The sequence below is a fragment of the Rhyacophila brunnea genome, unplaced genomic scaffold (assembly GCF_057557595.1).
Source record: "Rhyacophila brunnea isolate RB1 unplaced genomic scaffold, BYU_Rbru_1.0 scaffold_4, whole genome shotgun sequence".
In the NCBI taxonomy this organism is placed as follows: Eukaryota; Metazoa; Arthropoda; class Insecta; order Trichoptera; family Rhyacophilidae; genus Rhyacophila; species Rhyacophila brunnea.
In genome coordinates this window covers 9,258,393-9,282,773 of record NW_028233068.1, presented here as the reverse complement: position 1 = coordinate 9,282,773, position 24,381 = coordinate 9,258,393, and the positions used below count along the sequence as shown (strand labels likewise).

Genomic DNA, 24,381 nt, shown 5'->3' with positions numbered 1-24,381 from the left:
AGAGAGCACCTTTCGCAATCGCCCACCAACATTCCCCTGCATCCTCCCCATCCCCTTCACCACCCTCATCGCCGCCATCGCCCTGGTCACGTTTTCGCATAGCAACAATCTTCGCTACATTTCTTATGACTACATAAATAGTAATTGCGATCTCTACATTTTTGGTGATAATGAGGACCGTACTACCGACTGCAGCTGTCGGCGGATATAAAGTCAAGATTACACCTCCAGTCATAGCTATAGTATTGCAAATTCCTAATACTCTAACCAATTCGTCGATATCCTTAAAAAGTTTACCGCGGTAACTTTGATCTATAAATTCAACATTATTCTCCGAAGAGTAATATGGGTCCTTTGGAACACATAACCAAGCCTCATCCCACGTATTGTCATCTTTAAAGTCTGCCCAGTTTTCATAAACATGGCCTTTATGATCTATTAGTACATCTTCAATCAAATCGCTCAGGACCCGTATCAAAGAAACTTCGATTTCTCTATCTATCTTATAAACAAACACGGAGATAAAGGCAACGTGAATCTTACTGTGGAAGCTGTGTTTGACACATTTATCCCGAATATCATAAACTAATTCACGCCTTTTTTTTGTTAAATTCACCTCTAATGAGCCCTCGTTCGTAATAATTGTGCCAAATAGTAGAATAGCTATCTTCCGGACAAGAAATACATCATCACCTGGCCAACAAAAAGTGTCCCAAACTTTATCTCCCAGCTGGTTCGATAAAGCACGTTGCTCCGATTCGCATCTTCTCTTCCACTCACTTAAAGTCACTCGTTGTTTAGATCCCATGATTGTCACCACAATTTTTGAACGCCAAAGATTATTACAATACAATTCCAATTGTAAGTTATTCGATGTTTCGTTTTTCTTAAACAAAATTTGTTCTGATTGATTGATTCTTTTTTTAATTTCTCTTCTGCTCAAACCGGTTGGTCACTCTGAAAAAGGAAAATAATTTGGTGAGATTTATGTGTGATTATTAAGCTGGAGTCTGTACTCTATAAACTGGCGCACACATCACACGGTATGCATTTTGCCATCGCGTTCGACTGTTGCAAGTTTTCAATGGGAGGGAACGAGGTGTATGCTGAAGCGGGATTGGAAACCGGCACGTCAGCTTAAAGAAGACAGATTCTACTTAGTTTGGCTAAACATATGGCAAGCTCTTGATTAGCGGCCTGCACACGCACAATCTTTCCTGCGTGAAAACGTAGTGAGCGTGATGTTGCGCGAGAAAGATCGTACGTCTAAAGTCGCATAGCGAACAAATGAAAGAGTGAGGTTAGTCCAATGACATTATTAATAAACAACGCACTCAATACAGTAGCTAGCAAGTAAATTCGCGCATAGCGACATTCGCACATGTATAGGTAGACGTCACGCAATTTCCATTATGCGATATCACGCATCGGGAATTTATAGCAATATCACCTTTATTGTAATGGCGTTAGAAGATTATTTCTAGTGTCAATGTGCATTTGAGCGAACCCGTTCGAATCGAACCATTCGGCAGACCGACAAAAAGCATCTATTGTAATTGTATCATTTATTGTAATTGCGTTAGAACAGATTATGCTATTCGGCAGACCCGACAAAAAGTGAGTGTCATTTTTTTTCCAGATGCTTCGTCCATATTAATGTCATTGGGTTAGTCGTGTCCAATCTTCCACGCGTGCCACGCATCGAATCGTTTTATAGCAGCATTTACACGTACGTTCTTTACCGCGTGCTCAGGAGCGTGTGCGCCTGATGCATTATTAAGTTCTGAAATGGTTTGATGTAATTATTCTGAGAATTTTATAGATGATTACTGTTAATATAATATGTCTTCTTTATTTTTATTTTACAAATTTTGTCTCTATAAATAGCGGTAATTTTATATTTCTTGATATCAGTTGACAATATCCGTCCATGGACAAAACCGGTTTTGATCGCTAAAAGTTAAAGTGGAAAAATGTTCGATAAAGTGTTTTTCATTCATTTTTTTTTTAAATTTCAACCAACAAAGTTTACATATTATAAAGTTATCGTATAATATAATATATCCTTTGTATATCCATTATAATGTACAAATCAAGCGTGTAAAGACTTTTTGTACTTATAAAAATAAAGCTGAACTAGTTCACGAGACAATAAAATTACACACTCCTGCTAGTACGATAGTACGTGTTTACACGTGCATTTTTTTGTTATGGCCGCAATAATACGCACTGTCAGCTATAAATTCATGCACGTATAAACGGGGTATACCTACCTATGTTTCTATAATTAATTATATTTTTATTTTAAGGGTAGAAACCTATTTAGAGTATTGAGGGTATGCAGTCAATATAAACCATGTTGACGTGGAATTTAAAACAAAGCCCATTTATGCTTGATATGTAATGATTCTGTTTCTGTCTTGAAAGAGTATAATAATAAACGGCATTAAGAGTCTAAACATGCAAATAATTTTCATAATACAAGTACAATGGGCAATTCCGACAAGACCAAGTAAATGACCTAGAAAGGAAATATTCTGTATGACGTCAGATATTTACTAAAGCGGTTCAAGAGTCATCGTGCTATGTAAAAGCTAGTTATGTAGTTACCACGACACTAGCACTTTTTAGTCGGATGAAGCATATCAAATCCCGAGTGAGAACACGAATCACTGATGTGCATTTGGAAAACTGTTTGCGTGTAGGAACAACCTCACCCGATATCGATATTGATGCGATTAGTTCTGCCACACAAAATCAAACTTCTCACTAATTATTTTTATATTATTTTGTTTATTTTCTATTATTTTAAAAAAAAGTCTAATCTAATAAATATGTTTAATTCTCATTTTTGTTTTGCATAATAAAAAAAAATCGTTTGTGCGGCTCTGTAGGAAATCTCATTTTTAGAATCTGGCCCGGCTGCTGAAAAGGTTGGCCACCCATGATATAAATCAACTCAGTTAATCAATCAATCAAAATAGTTTACTAAATTATTATCAATTAGTGTAAGTACGATAATATAACAACAATTTGGGGAGATCCTGACTCCGGTTAGTAATTAAGGTGATTATTAATACTTTGATTTAAAATACAGAAGCCGACTGCCAAATGATAACGGAATTTAAAAATTGCTTCAGTGAGAATTGTAAAAACACTAGTTAACTTCGTCGCAATTAGATAGGACACACATAGCTTAGTGGTTAGGCACGAAATTTTTTTCTGTTAGTTATAAATTTCTCTTGATATGTTTTCAAATTAGGAGTGTATATTGATGCAACGAGCAACGAAAACAATCTTATCTATCTACGACGATAACATATTTACGATTTGTTTATCATTTAATCAGTAACAGTGTAAAATATTTATCTTAATTTCACATATTCTGAGAAAGTATAATATCTTAATCCACGTGATGGTGACTACGGAATGAAAATGCAAGATAATCAATTCCAATTAATGGCGCAAACACCGTTTATAAATAAATAATAATATAAACATCAATTAGTGATGAAATGCGTCGTCCCCTGCTACGCATTTCGTTGATCTTTCCTTGGATGCCAAGTTCAGGAATGATGTACCTACTTTTGTCCTCTCGTAATGTGGCCGAGATACTGTAGTTTCCTGCTTTCGATACGACGCAGAACTTCTCGGTCATTCGATTGAGAACTTTAACATTTTGTCACCAGCGGGTCTATTCTATTACACAAGCCTGCTTTGGGTCCGTTACGGCAGCCAAATAGGGTAGGAAAGTGTCGAATTATTAACACTTAGATATTATGACAATTACAATAAGTTAACCGTCTGAATTGTCAAAACTGTCTATCTCTGTCTAAAAATTATCACAGCCACGAGAGGTGCTGTTAAAACATAGTACTTATTGTAACAATTAATTATAGCTAAATTATTGTAATTGTTACAATAAGTGTTAATAATTCGATACTTTCGTACACTATTATAGTATGCGTATTTTCGACTATAATTATAAATTTACGCTTTCATTGTAGGGAGTGTTTAGCACATTCTCGAGGTCAAAATTGCGCACAAAATGTCATGTAAGGTGACATTAAATTTATAAAACAGTATCTGATTCAATTGGCCCAAGTCTCTCGTCACCAGACACATGTTTTACTTTCTCGCAAACAGATCATTTGTGTTGAGTATTCTTGAATATGCCAGCATTATTAATCGGAGTCCTAACAAGTCCGTCCACGCAATTGAGTTGGATCGAGTCCGCAATAGTTTTTTTAGATTTCTCTACTTAAGGACATACGGATTCTTTCCTTATGATAATGTTAATAAAATGAATTTTCCAACTAGTTTTCTTCTGGGTATGCTATCAACGCAATCCATGTGCAAGCGAAGAGTGGTTGCTCTTTTAAAGTATTTCTTTTTACTTCTTCGTGGGTTCATTTATAATCCGTATATACTGGCAAATATTAATTTTCATGTTCCCAACAATATCACTCGGTCTTCATGATACCTCGTCGCAGGACGGATGTGATGTTTCATGATGCTGTGTATCGTGCGATTTAACTTATTTGATAGCACCATAAATGTTGATTTATTTTTAATTAATTATATAATGTTTGTGGACGTGTTAAATAGGTTGAATTTATCATTTTACTGTAATATCTACATAAGCACATACTTTCTCGTTATATTAGTTGTTATTTGTAATTAAGTCATTTTTATAATTTGTATTTATTATGTATTATGGCGCATTGGCCAATCGCTGTAATGCCATAATACTCTTTTCTAAATAAATAAATATAACAGATATCGTTTTTTGATAGATGAAAAACCATGTTTGAACTGTCTATGTCTATTAAATAGGTTTTTGAAAACTCACGACATTAGTGGATTCATTCAAAGAATCCAAATTTGCAGTTAAGTATATTTTATATACATTTTTAACATTTCGACAATTTGCACGACTTCTTCGTAGATTTGTTCCGAAAGTAGTGAGATGGAACGCGGGTAATTGTTTAATAAGCTTCATTACCAGGTTTATTTTATCTCTGCTAGTTTTACTGGACGGTGCGTGATTTTTTCTCATATCAGCATTGGGAATAAGACAACTGGACGCCAGGACAATTGGACGCCGCACTGTCGACAGAACACGTAAACAGAACGTAGCCGATGAATTTTAATCAGTTTCTATCTACTACTTATTAGTTCTAATTCATTTTACTCTTAACATAATGTTTTTACTTGTGGATTGATAATTACCATACCAAAGGCTTTATATAAAAATAAAAACTCCTTTTTCGTTGGAACTTAAACATAATGCACGATTAAATCATTATTTAGGTGTGCATATTGAAATTCTCACCAACTATTTAGTCATAATATAATGATTTAAATATAAATAATAATGTAATTTTTTTTAAAGTAACTATAAGTACCTACCTAACGTCTATTTATTTCGAATTGCGTGGCGTCCAGTTGGCATTCGCTCAAGTCACTATCAGACAGAACACTGAATAAACCGTACCGACCATATTGTCTCTTACGCTATCAAATAACGTCGATTACGTTGTTTTGCTCGACTTTATAATGAGATAATAAGATAAAACCATAGACTATAGATACATCTAGACGCCACCCGTTGCATTGCTAAATGAAGCCGCGTGCCGTGCGTTTGGTTTGTGGGCGAGCGAACGCATTCGTCTACAAATGGATAACACTAATTTAATACCTCTATGGATAAAACGCTAAACGGCACAGACCCAAAAAAATGTCACGCGAATGACATCGCGCTATAATATATTTGTCACTTACGTTCTAGGTCTAGACTCTAAAGTCTAACTGGTATTGAACAGTTGTTGGTTTAAAACGCAATTCACCAAAAAGTGTCGCTTACGTTGTTTTGCCGATTATTGTTCGAATACTAAGTAGGTAGGTACTAAATAACAAGTCCCACACCACATAATATAATAATAAACCCACCACGGAGGATATGTAGAGTATGTAGAGATATGTCTTCTATAGGCTGGCATGCGGTCCCCCTCCCTCGCTTCAGTATTCAGCACTGCATTCCCTCTCGTTTCCTCCCATTGAAAACTTGCAACAGTGGAACGCGATGGCACAAAGCTCTCCGTCCGCGAATGACTTGACTTGAACGCAGCTTATAGAATACAGACTCTAGTAGTCTTGCAATCAGATCTAACAATTTTGTACTAACCTGCAAAATTTGACGTACGAATTTTCAAACTCGCGTGTTCGTGTCACCTTTATCTCATTGACAATGACTATTTATTATAGATAATATTTTTTACAGATAATAGTCACGTGTCACCCAACTGGGAGAACTTTTTGTTTTTTTTCCTAGATGCCTTTAAGGATACCTCGCATTTACTATCGAGGTTTCTTAAGGACTTTGGCACGCAAACTACTCTACTTGATGCTAGTCAAATGAGAATTGTGCCGGCTGAGAGAATATGCCTTATTGAAAACTATTCTTCTACCCGCATCGGGTATTGCTAATTTGAATTCGGCCAGGGCCTATGAAACCGCCTTGTAAAAACCCTGGAAAATTCTTTGTAGCGCAAGGCGGTGGTGATTCTGATGAATATTTTGTCGTATTCATTGGGAAGTGAGGGTTGCGATTTGTAGCCGAGTTTTTTTCCCGTGGTAAAAGAAATGTCGCATAGGACTGATATTCTGAGCATATACTTATCCTATCTTATATGATTGCAGTCACTGGATCTGAAAGGCATGAATCATCATTACATGTCACCATTTATTATTTTTATTCTTTTTATTACATCAATACAGAAAACTTGGACTCCAGTGTTGCCAACTGTAGTAGTAAATTATAGTATTTATGTATGTAACAAATCGAGCTTCAATATTGGGACCATGCCTAAAATAAAATTTGATATAAATAAAAAGGATTTCAAGTTATACACATTTATATTTTTATAAAAAATCGATGTTTTTTAAAATAAATATAAAAAATATTAAAACGATGAATTAGTCAAAAATCTAAAACTTAATAAACTACATTTTAATAATAAATATGACCATAAAATATAATGCAATAATAAGATGTGACCCTGCAACGAATTCACATTTTATTACATTTTTTTACAATTTTAAGTTTATCTTTAAATTTAAAAAAAAATAAAAAATCTTTTTAATGTTTTCAGATACATATTTATTAATTAATACAGTTGAAATTGTAAATTATCAAAAAAAAATCTCAAATTGCAAGCTTCGTTTTTTTCCGCTAGGTTTTCTGCTGGCGTGCGATAACGTCGCACTGTTGCCATATTATTCTTTCAAATTCGAGAAAAAAGTTTCTGCAAAATTGCAGTTTACTTAAAAAAAATGTTATATGTAAACTCGTAAAGATCGTTGTAAACTTATGTATTTCCACATGTCGATTACTATTGTTCAAATTTTGTTGAAAAATAAATTTATAGAAATGTTCATAATATAATAAGTAGGTACTTACCTATATCAGTTTAAGCTTGATTGATAGTCATAATTAGGCTTAGGATTTTAGGTGATAAAAAATGAATAATAGGTACATACCTAAAATATGTAGATATAATTGGAAAACATGTGATTCAAATTTCATAATTATGTGCTAAAAAACAAAAATAGGTGCTAAAAATTTAAGTAAGTAACAATAAATCATATATATTTCAACAGTTTAATTTATTATTTATTACAGTAAATAATAAAATAATGCTTCAAATTTTCGAAAGTGAATCGATTTGATCCTAGCAATTTTTTATACTTGGAAAAACTTCTTTCCACTTATACAGATGTTATTATTGCGTATGTAAATGAAACTATTTCTGAAGTACAAAAAATTAAAACATCTGAGGCATTGATGGATTTTCCAAAACAGCTTTACTATTCGCAGCGTTTGAAGTCCAGTATTTTTTTTATTTAAAACACTATTTAATTTGTACTTATTTTTATTACAAATTGGTCCAGGAACATTTTCTTATTTTTGTTAGTTTTATTGTTTAAAATATTAATTTCCTCCACTAGTGATTTTGTAGATGATTTTAACATTTCAATTGGGTTAATTAATTTTGTGTTTGTGTGAAAGTATGTGCTTAAACCTAAAATATGTAAAAATATGTAATTATCCAAAAATATTTAAAAATAGGTGCTAACAAATAGAGCTTAAATGTTTCAAAATTGTCTGAAACAGATAGATATTTTTGATACTTAAGAATCCTAAGCCTAATTATTAATATACTTAATGATTTTTCCTCATATTTATGTATTGAGGTAAGTTTTATAATAATTGTTACAATAAGTTAACCGTCTAAACTGTCAAAACTCTTTATCTCGCTCAAAAAAATTGTACAGCCAAGAGGGGCTGTTAAAACATAGCTCCCTTTGACAGTTTATATGGTAAACTTATTGTAACATAAATATGATAAACAACCGTCGATAGCCCCCTTTTGTATAGAATAGCTTTGCATGTCCTTTTAGCATGCCGGCAAGTATTTAAAAATAAATACCTACTTCTCTGTCACTATTATTGATTATCAGATTCGCTCACCGCCAATCGTAACAGTGGGTATGCAGGAAATTGAAAAGTTTTTAATAGGTACTCAAATTTAATATAGGCAATACGAACATTCAACTTCAATCACTTATCTACTAAAAATGACAATTCACATAAGATCATTGCAGAAAATATAAATTGTTGTTTTAATTTAATAAAACGCAACCTGGCACCCCCCAAAAATGAAAATTCGGAATTGGAATTATCAGAATGATTTTCAAGATTGAAATTGAAAGCCAATAAACTATACCCTTTGGACTTAGACAAATAAAAACACGGCATAAAAAATGATTTGTAATAATTCTCCAGCACCCTTTTTAGAAAAATTTCTTAGATTTTAATTTCTAACACAAAAATTTCGAAACACTAATGTCAGGTTTTTTTAGAAACCCAATCCCTAATGGAACTGTCAAAAAATTCTCGTGTCTACCCGAATTCCGGAGTGGTGTAGGTCATGGCTGGGGAGGGCTGACAGAGCTCTAGCCTGGGAGCCCGGCCGTGGGGGGCCCGGCGTGTCGGGTTGATCAGATAAGTGAGATAAACACACATCATAAATTCGCTTTAATAGTAAAAAAAGTCGCCTGCGGCGCTATTATACTTGATAGCCATGAACATTTTCAATTACTTATATAATTGTGCAATATATTTTTTGATTATTATGTGTCGATACTCGACAGCTTCATTATTAAAGTAGATGTATTAAAAATCGCCAATAATTCGCTGTATAAGTACCCTTAATTTGAACTAAAACACAATTTGAAAAACGTTAATGTAGTGTTTCACACTGCCTTTAATCTTAGCGGTAGGTAAGAGGCCCGCCAAATATCCTAGCCTGAGGACCCGTTTCAGGATGTGGGGACCATGGTATAGGTACACCGAGTGCAATAGACAAAAGACCGATAAACGAGAAATTAGGCTGTGAAGAAGGAAAAGAGCCTATGGGACTAATTTACATTCTCCTCCTTGCCCCCCCCCCAATATTAAATCCTGGGTGCGCCACTGATAGGAACCATTGATATACGATGTATAAAAGCATGGAAAACTGATCTCGTATCATCTACATATCTATACCTGTAAATGATATTCCTAAATGAATTTAAATTGCTAATATTAGATTCGACTAGGTATATCCATGAATCTTTTAAGCAACATTTCTTAATATGTACATAATGTATTTATGTATATACTTTAAAAAATAGGTAAAGGTAAGATATGGTAGAGATGCTGATGCTGCTCAACTATTCTTTAGTTTAGTAGATCGAAAAATTAGGCACAAGCATCATGAAATATTCACCAATAGGGCTGAGGTTAATGATGATTAGGGAATCCAATCCCGAGCCGAAATTCTGATCCCGGGATTTCGGTATTACAATTTGACAATCCCGGGATCCCGGGAATGGTCCCGGGATTGGTATTTTTTCCATAGTTAATATATTTTTTTTATATTTACAAATAACATTGATAAAATCGGTAAAAATAAATCTAGTAAAATTTATACTATTTAAGACATTTTTACTGTTCTGTATCTTGAAAATACATACGTTTAATGGAGTAAATATTATTGTAATATAAATAATGTGAACTTTATATGAGATTGCTGTTTCTGATAGTAATGAATGGGTTAGCGAGATTTAAAATAGTAAAGCAAATCGTGGTGTATGGCCCTTCCGCTTCATAAATCTAATTAGTCAGCCAAATATGATACGTAAAACGTATGAGATCATGGTGGAATTACTTTGTTAAAAGTGCGAAGCTTTGTTTTTTCCAATCTTTCTCATTTATATTAATTTATGTGAAAAAATAAAATGAATCGACAACTTACATATGGGTATAAATCAAACTTCATTCAAACTTGGTTTATTTTTAATTTAGTTATTTGTTATTAAAAGTATTTTTTCTGTTATATTTTCGTTTTTATTTTATTTTCCATAAAAACTGATAAAAAAATTCGGGATTTATAGGTATCAAAAATAGCTCGGGATCCCGGGATTGGAATCCCTACTGATGATTATACAAACGAATAGTATATATTTACTGCAATTTTAGATAAGTACCTACATCTAAAAATACACCTGACAACTATTAAAACCCGCGAGCCACTGGGGAAACATTAGACTAAGTTTAAAATTAGGTAAATAACTACATATATTGCAAATGTATTTCGAAAATCTGGACGTGCATCATCTAAGGGCAACGGAAGAAAATTAGACATCGCATAGCCCGACAAATTTAATTTAACAGCCTTGTTAAATCTTTTATGTTATGTAATTAATATATTTTGTTTCAACTTTCAATACCGATTATATCGGTATTGTCTGATTTTTCATACCGGTATTTCGGTATTCAAAAATATTAGTATACCGGTATTGCAATCCCTAAATACATATTCTCAAATAATAGAGTAGGTACACCTACGCGTCTATTCTAAAATAAAAGGAATGTTATTGATCGACAATGGCTAGGCATTTTTTGCTGTGAGGAAAATATTGATATATTTTTATAAAATTTACAATAACCTGGTCACACCGTTCACCGTTGACATGACAAACCAAGCGACCCTTCAAGTTGCCATGTATTTTTTTTTGTAAACAACTGAAGTCTGCCTTATTCTTTATTTTTTATGTCAAAAATAAACCTATAATAGACACATCTGTGGGTCTATTCTATACTTATCGAACACTAAATTGATAAATAGTATCAAACTTAGGGTAGGTTTGTATCAAAATATTAGCACTTATTGTAACAATTACACGAAGCCGGTTTTTATTGTTGCAATAAGTGCGATATTTTAACAGCAGCAAGATAGGTGCTGTTAAAATATAGCACTTATTGCAACAATAAAAACCGGCTTCGTGTAATTGTTACAATAAGTGCTAATATTTTGATACAAACCTACCCTAAGTTTGATAATATGTTTCACTTTATCACTTTAGCGGTCGATAAGCATAGAATAGACCCACTGGTGTACCTAACTATCTGTCTTCTTATTTTTTTAAATGTTAAAAATATATTATAATACACACTAGGCATAACCCATAATTCTATAATGAAGGATGTATTTTCAATGGTCATTAGCCCAGTGTAGATACCTACTGAAAACAGTTTCTAATTCTTTCTAATTGACTACAAACTAATTCTGTTGTACCCAGAGCATAGAAACAACAGTTACAGCTGATGGCTAGAACGAATTTCTTAAGAAACCTGCTCAGAAGATCCACATTGAATTGTGGAGCCATTTTTTTTAGATACATTCATTATAATAGAAAGAAAAGATACTATTCTAGATTTCGAGTGCTGAGGAAGTCAACTGTCATCTGTCAACAGTGTTACCAAGTCAAAAAATTTTAATTTCAGTAGAATGTGTAAAAAAAATTCAGTAGATTCGGAAAAAAATTTCGCCGCGGGCCGCAGGTTCCCAATTTTTCATGGTCAGCTTGTTTTTTTTAGGAAAAATATTTCGCCGCGGGCCGCAGGTTCCCGGATTTTCATGGTCGGCTAGTTTTTTTTAGGAAAAATATTTCGTCGCGGGCCGCAGGTTCCCAGATTTTCATAGTCGGCTTGTTTTTTTTAGGAAAAATATTTCGCCGCGGGCCGCAGATTCCCAAGTTTTCAAAGATGGCTAGTTTTTTTCCCGGCTGGTGGGAATTTTGTGAAATTAAGAAATATCAGTAGATTTCAGAAAATATCAGTAGATTCAGTATATTGCCAAAATTATCAGTAGATCTACTGAAATTTCAGTAGACATGGCAACGCTGTCTGTCAAGGTACAGCATAACCATAGACGATTATGGTATTAGTCTATGATACAACTAACTCGAATATTAGTCTATGTTATAACCCTGGTTGGAATGACAGAGAAGAATTCTATCTTAGAAAATTTAACAAAGCGGCCAATTAAATTATTTCTGCCCAAATTTTAATCTATTCTGACACACAAATATTTATACTTGACATTATACATTTTAATAATTCCCTGTTCTTGTTTAAATACTTTCCCATATATTATTTGAATACTTACCATTGAGCATTTTTTAATTCCTGCTGATTTTAAATTATTCCCAAAGATTAATAAAATACTTTTATTAAGATACTTCCTATTTTTGAATATTTATACTTACCGAATAATTAGAAGCCGTTAAGTTACAGCTGATAGTTAAAATGAAATAGTATCTTAAAGGCACTAGAAGCTTGCTCAAGAGACTCGCATTGCATCATTGAGCCTTTTTATAGATACACAAATGCTGCTACACTAAATGGGCGTAAGGGATGAAATAATAGAGAAATACTATTCTAATAGTACAATCTGTTCTGGATAGCCAGACAGAAAGAACAATACTATCTGACTAAATTTAACATAATAAGGAAGCTATTAAATTAGTTATTTCTGTAAAAGAAAAAATCTGTCCAAAATAGATTTTATTCTGACTAATTGATATTTATACTTACCATTAATTATTAAAATAATTCCCGAATATATTTAAATAACTCCCTATAATACTTTAAATACTTCCATTGTCATATTATAATACTTACCAATAATCATTTTTTACTTGCTGTTCATATTAAATAGTTCCCACCTTTTTAATAAAATACTTGCTAGATTTTTTTGTTAAAATACTTGCTGGTAATGCATATATATACTTACCCAATAATTTGAAGCCGTATTTATGCACTAAATCTTCGTCTGCTTTCGTTTGGAGCGGACGTCAGTTATTTTATTACCGGCAAATGGGGTTATTCCGCCTAATACTATAATTCAGCCCAGTAAAAAATATTTTGTTTGTATGGCCACTAGTTATTTTTACACTCGGGTAGACAAAATATTTCTTTATAACCTTATTCTTAATCGTCAGTCAGTCATATTGTACATTTAAAGCATCTAGGAATAACTAATATTTAATATAAAACTTGACTTTTGTGAATGGTGTGTGCATATACAGTTACGTCAACTGTGAAAAAATCATCATTTATCTTCCAGAAATACAAAAGGTACGATATTGATATTTTTACTCTCCATTCCATTAGGTATATGTTAGCAATTAAAATGCATAGCTATATTTAAATAAATTGAATTTTAAAGACTTAAAATACACCAGGCGGACTTGTACCGAAGAGCGATATGAAGTTTTGGGGTTATTCCGCCTGAGGTAGGGTCGTCAAAACACTTTTTTATAGTATTACTTTTTAATATCATTAAATACTTAATATTATTTGTTCGTTTATAAACCAATTCGATGGAAACATGATGAGATTGATATTGGCGTCTTATAAAATTGCGTAAAAAGTACTAAAATATAAACTAACACATAATCATAATAATTGTATTGGTATCTATTTTGTCATTAGATGTAAGAGGCTCCATTAAATCAGTTTTGTATTCAGTTACAAAGATACTTTTCGTTATATTTCTTAAAAAAAAAAAAAAAGCATAAAAAAACAATAGTTTCATACATTATATTCCTACCTAATTAATATGCACGTTAATTTGTTAGAACATGGTCAGAACATATCGTAATATTATGAACATAGTTTATGTACAAAAAATAATTAATTATATTTTTTGCACACACCTAAGTTCAATTTACAAAATGTATGCACATGTCAGTGAAACAAGTTTAATTCCGCCTAGAAAATTTTGACGATGAAAAAACACACAAGAAAGATGAATGAAAATAGGTTATGATATTTAACATGTTTGCAGATATGCGGCACTCATGGTGCAGTACGTAAGGCGCTTGCCTTCCACCCGAGAGTTATGGGTTCGATTCCCGGTCAGGACACAATATTTATGTGTTTTTCTCAAAGCCTGGGTGTTTGTGATTGTTCAAAATTACTAACAACCACCTTGTACGAAAAAGCAAGGACATGGTTATTAAGAATTCTATTAAGAATAAGTTATGAGTATTATTCTACTACATTGCTGTTCCCTTGTAACAGTGATAATGACTTATTTAATAAGGATTTTTAAACAGGCGGAATAACCCCGGTACAGTGTAATTACGCCTACATATTTGTGTCAGTAAAATCAATGAAGTATTAGAATGTAGATAATGAGCGTGTGATACGTATGCGCAGGAATAAAATTATGAAACTAAATTTAATTTTGACGCACTGTTACACGCTACTTCCGATGAGTGATTTGAGCTGGCAGGTATCCTGTACGGGTTGGTGGTATTAATCTTCCTTAAGTTTCTTACTGGAAATGGGACACTCTGTGAACTCCTAAATGTAATCTACTCACAGTTTGTACGCTTAAAGACCGTAAGTATGTTGTGAAGATAATCTTGTCAGGTCAGTTACCTCCGTGGGCGAATTTAGCTTTTACAATGTGATGGCGTGAATACGGGAAACAGATAAGATTTTCGTAGAGTAAATATTACTGTTTATTTCAACGTAATATTATAGAGTACAATTTATATTAACAGTTTGAGATGCTTACGGTATGAATGATTTAAAATAATGGACATACGTTAAAGTGCCCACCACCACCCGTCATATATGCACGGCCGCTTTCTATGACGCTTTAAACGTGTCTGAAAGAGACGGAGCCGCACGAGACTGATGCTGCAACCATGCACCGTAGTGCTTAAAGAAGAAAGTTAAGAAAGATTTTTTTTTGTTTTTTGGACTGGCTCTACTGTCCGCTGACGTTAAGCGCTTTGTGTACCCGCATACTGAGTATCACGAATTGAAATGGATGAGTCTACAGAAGAGTCGGGACTATCCCGCTCCCCATACGACGCTGAAAATTTCTCGAATGCCGCAAAGTTGGCCTCGGTTGCTATCAGATCTCCATGACCAATTGGGCCCGTGTGAGGACGGACTAGGAACAGGGCATTCCGTGCTTTTATATAATTAATCTTAATGGGTTTTTGAACCGGGACAACGTCCAATGGGTGCCTACGTGCGCGTGGGTTTATAACAACAACAACAATAATGGTTTATTCACCTTGAGTACAAACTGTAGGGAAGGTATAAATGTTATATTGTTCACATAAAATATGTATTTATCTTGATTCAGTGCATTGATCTACGGTTTCGGGATCCATAGGTAACAGTTGTTTACAAGTCCTTACATTAAGGGGGGACATGGTCAACGTAGGTCAAAATGCAGATTTTGTTCTATTTTCAAAGCATGATCCTGGACATTCCTTAAACAATGTAGATAATCTATTTATGTGATTTTGAAGCCTTATTATCCTTTATATTTATTTTAAACATTTGATGACTGCATAAAGTATTTTTATTACATAAAATAGTATTCTTTTAAACCTCTTGCTCTAATGTTTTAGAGTATAGTCATATTTCAGTACATAAATGTGCAGTGGTGTTAAGATTTTTTACATTTATTAATTTTAAACGCATTTATAAAACCATCAGTATAATTTATGTCGACATTATTATAGTAAAATATTTACGATAAAAAATTAAATTGATAATCTCTGTGATCCCAAATTTGACAAGAATTAGGCATTTTATTATTCAAAAAATGGGCAAGATTAATACATTTGAAGATAATTCTAAAGATACTTATTATAAGCTATATCTTTGACCATTCAAGTGTTATAAACATCCTACGAATAATCAATGATTTATAATAATTATTGACCTAAGAATAAGGTAGTATTTTTTTGAAATACGCCATTTCCACCACTGCACATGGATGTACTGAAATATGACTACATTCTAAAACATTAGAGCGAGAGGTTTAAAAGAATACTATTTTATGTAATAAAAATACTTTATGCAGTCATCAAATGTTTAAAATAAATATAAAGGATAATAAGGCTTCAAAATTATATAAATAAATTATCTACAACGTTTAAGGAATGTCCAGGATCATGCTTTGAAAATAGAAAATAGCTCAATTTTGACCCACGCTTAGCACGTCCGCTCTTAAGTTGAAATAGTATCTTGAATTAAATTATTGACTTTAGATAAAAGTATGCGAGTCTTTGAATGCTTTCATCCTGACTAGGGAATCCAATCCCGAGCCAAAATCTTGATCCCGGGATTTCGGGATTACAATTTGACGATCCCGGGATCCCGGGACTGGTCCCGGGATTGGCATTTTTTTCCAATACTTAATATTTAATTTTTATATGTACAAATAACGTTGATAAAATCGGTAAAAAATAAATCTAGTAAAATTATGTATACTATTTAAGTCATTTGTTTAATACTGTTTATGTTCAATCTTGGAAATACATAGGTTTAATGGAGTAAATAATATTCTTATATAAATAATAATGTGAAAGTAAAACAGTTTTATTTATTTAAGATAACATAACAAATACAAGTTAAATTAAAATAAAAAATAACCTATTGCGTTGGCAATACAATATAAAAAAATAATCTGAATATGCCCGAATTAATACCGAAGCATCTAGATTCTAGTGTTTCGTAATTTGATCTGGATCTAATTTTAGTAGGCATATTTTCAAATTTCAATTGTTGTTATTATTTTAAAAGGAGAGATAATAATAATAAATAACGTTTTTATTAATGACAAATGCATTAACCTCCCGGATGTTACGTCAATTAAAAATAGTAGCTGTTAACTATTACCGAGCATTAATTAATACACAAAGATCGAAGAAACAAACTAAAAATAGAATCGAGTGTTGAATTCAGCTGTTATTGTTATTTTATTACATTATTTGAATAGTCAATTAGTGTAATTTTTATTAATGAAATGATTTTTTTCGGCTAGGGTTATTGTGTCTTCATATTACACTTCATATTTTATGGCATCATACTAATTTAAGCATAAAGTTGAGTCCACACTATTTGAAAATATTATAATAATTTTCTTTTTTTTATTTATTTATTTTAAAGTATTTTTTCTGTTATATTTCCGCTTTTATTTTATTTTCCATAAAAATTGATAAAAAAATCAATCCCGAAAACTTCGGGATTATGTTTACTAATCCCGGGATTCATAGGTATCGAAAATAGTGCGGGATTGGAATCGCTAATCCTGACATAGGTAGGTATGTAAGTATTCATGTTATATTAATATCTTGTTTATTTAAAAGCTTAAGATTTGTAAAGTTCAATAGGTAAGTGGTATTGCAAAATTGATAACAATATGTAGTAAGTACTTACCTTTAAGGCATGCACAACAGCACATCGCACTCAGGATCCAGGAAGCCAGAAATCGCAGTGAATATGTTGCCATATTCTTTCAAATTCGAGAAAAAAGTTTCTGCAAAATTGCAGTTTATTTTTAAAAAAAAAAAATGTTAGATATATGTAACTCGTAAAGATCATTGTAAACTTATGTATTTCCATATGTCGATTACTATTGTTCAAATTTTGTTGAAAAATAAATTTATAGAAATGTTCATTATATAAAAAGTTTTTTTTTTCGACCATGTCCGATCCTAATATGATCATATGTGCCTCCACATAGTAAAGGTTTGTATTAACAGATTTTGTTTTATTTTTACGAGAAATGGATGTTAATGTATGTAGACATAATTGGAAAACATATGATTAAAATTTCCTAATTATGTGCTAAAGAACAAAAATAAGTGCTAAAAATTTAAGTACTTAAGTATTACAATAAATCATATATATTTCAATAGTTTAATTTATTATTTATTCACAAACAGAAAGCGCTTTATTACAGTTAATAATAAAATATTGCTTCAAATTTTCGAAAGTGAATCGATTTGATCCTAGCAAATTTTTATACATGGAAAAACTCCACTCAACTTTCCACTTATACAGATGTTATTATTGCGTATGTAAATGAAACTATTTCTGAAGTAGAAAAAATTGAAACATCTGAGTGATCTGAGGCATCTGATGGATTTTCCAAAACAGATTTAATATTCTGCAGCGTTTGAAGTCCAGTATTTTTTTTATTTAAAACACTATTTAATTTTGTACTTATTTTTATTACAAATTGGTCCAGGAATATTTTGTTATTTTTGTTAGTTTTACTGTTTAAAATATTAATTTCCTCCACTAGTGATTTTGTAGATGATTCTAACATTTCAATTGGGTTAATTAATTTTATGTTTATGTGAAAGTATGTGCTTAAACCTAAAATATGTAAAAATATGTAATTATCCAAAAATATTTAAAAATAGGAATAATAAAACAAAACCGCCCGCAAAAAATAAAAAATATATATATAAAAAAGTGCTTTTTTGGTTTTTCGAATTGCGTATCGATAGAAATTTACATACCTACTTATGATAAACAGTGTAATTTGAGATTTAATTAGTTGCAGCTGTTAGTAGAGTAAGAACTTAAAATCATCAGCTTTTAACACTTAGTACTAAATTCAATTAAACGAAAGACTGCAAGAGTTAATGTCTTTGTATGGTAGTATTTCTAATTTCTAGGTAGATCCTAATATGATCATAATATGGGCCTCCACAGAGAGGAGATTTGGTTTTTCGAGAAATGGATGTTGGCCACTTGCTCAACCTATTAGGTCCATACTCTTGACTCCAAACACAAATTGAAAAACAATATGTGTATTTTCCAAATACAGGATTGGAACCTAGGACCTACGGCATTATAAGCCGATGAGTAAGCCGCTCGGCCATCGTGGGTACCCATAGATTAATAAAGAATAAAATATACATAATTGAAATATTTTTAACACCAAAGTAAAGGCAGTACATACATCTAACCAAAATCACTTATATATTATTAAATATTAAATATATAAGTATTGATACATTACAGATATTACATTCTTATTTACTTGTTGTGTAAACAAAATAAAGGTCTTTAATGAAGAGGTAAATTTGTGTATCCTCACTTTTTTACATTGTTTTAAGTACCGTTTACCGGATTCATCGTCCTCCAAACAGAATCTGTGTGTTCCCCAGGTATTAATTTCTCGTTCCACTATCTGGCTATTCTTTTGCGACTCCAAAATCTCCTTTAGTGACCTAAGAAAGCTTTTCCTGGATATCAGACTGATTCCACCAGTGTATGTATGTCCATGTAGTGAGTGTCTTTCATCACATATTTGGGTTGTTCGATGTACATCGGCGGCTACTTCTCTGTGGAGATCCAGGGTCCCTGCACAGCGATCTGTTGACCAATCTTACCGCTGCCGGCAATGCGATGCTCCAAAGACAATAACCACCACACTGACAACGTAATATAAAAAAAACCTTTGAGCTCTCGCCCGCTCACATTAGCATATTCCAAGATCAACAGTTATATCATTATGATGTAAGCGTTCAGAAATGTCTAACAGAGTATTTCTACTGACTTCATCCATTTGAAGGTAAACTAGTAAGTCAATTGTTAATTCATCATTAATATACATCTGCCCATCTGTTGTTAATTTAAAATGACTATAATACTCAGGAATGTTACCGATTTTCTTCATTTCTTTTATAAATTGTGCTTGACAGTATATTTCTCCTATATTTCCATTTTTTAACAGGTCTTGTTTATTTTGGAGAAATGCATCGTAGACTTCTTTGTTTTCTTCAGACAGACCTTGTCTCATTTTGTTTATTACACCTTTTTGTACGTCAATTATTATACTGCTTGCTGTTTTGAAGGATGCGATACTGTGCGAGAAGAAGAAAAGAGATGTTGTCAATTGTAGGATATCCAAAGTATTGACTTCTTTCTTATGAGACAATTCATAAATTGAATTGACGACTCCGACTCCTGACATGGAGACATACGTAATACTGAGGGTTGTATATAATCCTCTGATATTACCGGAAACCAAGTTTCCATATTTTGCTGAACTAGCCAGAAACTTTCCAGCAGCTATCGTTCCAACGGAGGCAAGACTCATCGCAGTCATCAGCCAGCATTGTCTTGCTTCAGAATCTTGTAAACCAATGCTCTGTCCATGTTGCACTCTATCGATAAGATTCATCACACTTCTTCCGACTCCATAAACAGCTCCTGGGACTCCTACAATCGTGCTGCTTAAGACAACAGCAGCACCAAGTGTTACCTTGGGCAGAAAAAGAGAAATAGCGATACTTCCAACTATACTGAAGCTTGTGACAATATTCGCAACACTAGACATTGTGTCAATAATTTGACAGAGTTTTCCGCGGGAACTTTGGTCTATCAATTCAAAGTCATTATTATCCGGAGAGTAATAGGCATTCCTCGGAACGCACAGCCAAGCGTTATTCCACGTGTTGTTATTTTTATAATCTTCCCAGTTCTTATAAACACGACATTTGTGATCTATTAATACACATTCGGGAATGTTGCTTACATCTTCAATCAACCTGCTCATGACCCGTATCAAAGGGACGACGGGTTGGGTCCTTTCGTCCACGTAAACAAAAACGAAGATGACAGCAATACGAACGTTGGACGACCAGCAATGCTTGACACACTTCCGCCGGATATTATCGACTAACTCACGCTGTTCTTTAGTCAAATCCCACTCATTTCTCTCGTCCATAATTTTGCTAAATAGTGGAATAGCTATCTTCTGAGCAATATGTTTCTCATAACAATCAAAACTGTCCCAGAATCTGTCACGGAACTGGTTCGATATTACACGTTGTTGTGATTCGCATTTATTTTTCCACTCACTAAACCTCACGCGCTGTTGAGACGCCATGTTTATTTTGATCACAACAACGATTTCGATTAATCGTTTTTATTGCCTATTTTCTCAGAATCTTGAATGTAGCCGCTTGCTCACTCTGAAAAATAAAAAGTAGCTTAAATTAGTTTTATTAGAAATATACTTTTTTCTAATTAATATATTAGACGTAGGTACATAATATACGTAAGTTGTATTTGTTGAACATGCATAATTTGAAAACACTTCTGTGAAATATATAACCAATAGAAAAAAAATCTTTTTCAAAAAATACGACCCCTAGTAGGGATCGAACCTGCGTCTCTCGGGAATTGCGCCCACGTGCATTGACCACTATGCTTTAGGTATCTTATCTAATTGCGACGAATTTTAACTAATTTTTCTTACAATACTCTCTGTGGGTCTATTCTATACATAAGGCAGCTATCGGCGGCTATCGACGATAGTTTATCATATTTATGTACATATTGAGGTACTTGTTATAATTGTTACAATTATGTTAGCCGTTTGAACTGTCAAGACAGATTATCTGGCTCTAAAAGTTAGCACAACCGAGAAGAGGTGTTAAAACATAGCACTTTTTGAGAGTTTAGGTTTAGACGGCTAATTTATGTAAATATGATAAACTACAATCGATAGCCGCCTTGTGTATAGAAGAGATCCACTGAAGCGCTTTCTTAACTGCGTTAGTAATTCTCAGAAGTGTTTTCAAATTATGTATGTTCAATAAAATAATTTTACATTCCTAAACCGTGTGAAGTATTCGTTGAAAAAAAATAGTTAAGTATGTATGTATTTCTTTATTTTAATTTTTCAATTGCTTGTAATATATTTGGTCACGGTCACCATAGAAAAATCAAAATTGAATGACATACGTCATATTGACTCTGCTGCCTAACAATGGAATTTATAATGCCGTGTCCACACTGGCAACAAGTTTTTTTTTTTAATTATTAATAACTATGTCCTTGCTTTATCATACAAGGTGGTTGTTAGTAATTTTGGACAATCACAAACACCCAGGTTTTGAGAAAAACACATAAGTATTGTGTCCTCACCGGGAATCGAACCCAGAACTCTCAGGCGGAAGGCCAGCGCCTTACCAACTGCACCACGAGAGCCGCCTCAACTGGCAACCTCGTTGCATACATAAGTGAAACGGCAAATAATTTTCAACAGTAGGTGGAACGAAATTTTGCAGTCATCGCCAATCGGAGACTGAAAGCCGAGGTGTGAGCGCGTCAATTTGTTTTGTGATGGCGTCGGAGGAATATATTCTTAAATTGTGTAAAGATGACTAAAAAACGTTCCGCATGTGCTTGAAAAAGAAAACATGTCAATGAATATACTCTTATTATTACGAATATAATAATAAACATAACCTTAAAAGGACGCATGTTGAATTTTTATGATAAATTATATTTCGTTCAGCTCGCGTCATTTGCACAATCCGCGCATGGCCTAGTCACGATTTTTAAGACCATGCCTCAGCTGAAGTACAGCCTTAAGCAATTATGATAATTATCGTAAAATTTAATGTGGTTGCGAGTGTGGACACGGCATAAGAATTTCAATGTTGCGAATTGAGTGTCACCTGTATAAATAGGACAAATAGGAATTCCAAGAATTGGGCACATACATGAACATATGTATGAAATGTGCATTGCACAAGGACGGTTGATAATATTTTCGATTTTATTTTTAATTAATGTCAAGTAAGTACATAAGTATTTTTAAAAAGTTGTACAAGAATCAACAAAACCTACCATAATATACCTGACTATCGTAACAAGGATTCATTGATATACTACTAGATGAGGAGTTCCCATACAAGTGTAATTTTAAAAATGTACCACAAAAGAAAAAAGAAGATATTACGAATATCGTCTTATATATTTCCTTGTAGGTATAATGCGTTAAGACCGTTAACATGGATTCCCGAATTCACCCGTATTGCCATGGCTGTAAAACTAAATTTGCGTTCTTGGAATAGTGACCCTAAGGGTATCTGCAACCCAAAGCTTGCAAGCTACCAAAAATTCATGTCTGAGCGGACAGAGCAAGTCGTCATGCACTGACTATTAGTTAGAGTAAGATGCAAGCTAGATCGGGCTTACTCATAATTATTGCCAGGTCGTTTTCGAGACAAATATTAAGTGAGCTTATATCGAGTTAAGTCCGCTGATATTAAAACAGTAAGTTTTAACACTGGCCGAGTCGCTGAAAATCGGGCGTCATTTTTAAGAAGCATATGATTCATCCAGTAGTATATTAATGCAAGGAATGCACAAAAGATAAAACACACGTTTAAACGTATGGGTACATAGCTGTTGTCTCATAATAATTACATATTGTTACAAAACGGATTCGTAATAAAAAATTGATTACCTACTAAATAGTTTCTTGTAAATAGAATTCGAATGTTTGTTTGTCCCTTCGGACATTATTCACGGCGATCAGATGCTAAACTCACTGCTTGAAATGGACCGGAACGCACCGGAGCGTAGCTCCTCTTCGTCAAATCTTCGACACTACCGTTCCATCTCATGGATAAATTAAAAATAGCGTTCCGGGTCGTGAATTATTTTTAAAATCATTACATACATTTTTTCATAAAATTTATTAAAAAACTTGAAATATCGTATACACCTATTTATATAAACTTTAATAGGTTTTTGTGTTGTTTTTTTTACAAAGTTTTTAGGCGATATTATTATATAAATTCTGAGAGATTGAGAAGTGGCACTATTTTATTTGTAGAGTCTGGTATGTCTGGTTGTGTGATGCAATATTTGATTAATGTGTGTCGATATTCGACAACTCGATAATTCAAATGGTTTTACTCAACAATACAAAAAAAATGCTAAAATACACCGAATACCCGTAATTTTATCAGCAACAACATTTAGAAAACGATTCTTTAAAAAGTCCCACTGCCTTTAACCCTAGCGATAGGTAGGGGGGCCGCCAAAGATCCTGGCCTGGGGGCCCGCTTCAAGATGTGGGGGCCATGCTGAGGATATTGTATGATATTATTAATTGAACTATGTAATTAAACGATCGTAAACAATACATTATTTATAAGTAGGTACAAATCAATGACGTCCGGCGGAAGTAGACTAACACTGCACTGATTGTATGTAGCAGGTAAACGAAGGAAAAATAATAATATCAGTTTTGACAGTATATTTTGTAAAAAAAAATCTTGCATGCTCATATCTTCAATAATACTGCGTATCAGATAACTGAATATTAATTGTTATTGCATTTGTCCTTC

At 33.0% G+C, this 24,381-nt stretch overlaps 2 protein-coding genes across 2 annotated transcripts in view; one reads left to right on the top strand and one right to left on the bottom strand.

Moving 5' to 3' along the window:
* LOC147066824 (polyprenol dehydrogenase-like) overlaps positions 1-24,381 on the bottom strand; it is a 656,880-nt gene that overhangs the window by 471,768 nt on the left and 160,731 nt on the right. The gene's annotated exons all lie outside the window — the stretch shown is intronic.
* LOC147066826 (polyprenol dehydrogenase-like) overlaps positions 13,293-24,381 on the top strand; it is a 75,647-nt gene continuing 64,558 nt past the window's right edge. The window contains exon 1 of the mRNA XM_085953834.1: positions 13,293-13,528. The gene's annotated coding sequence lies outside the window, so the exon portion shown is untranslated. The remainder of the gene's footprint in view (positions 13,529-24,381) is intronic.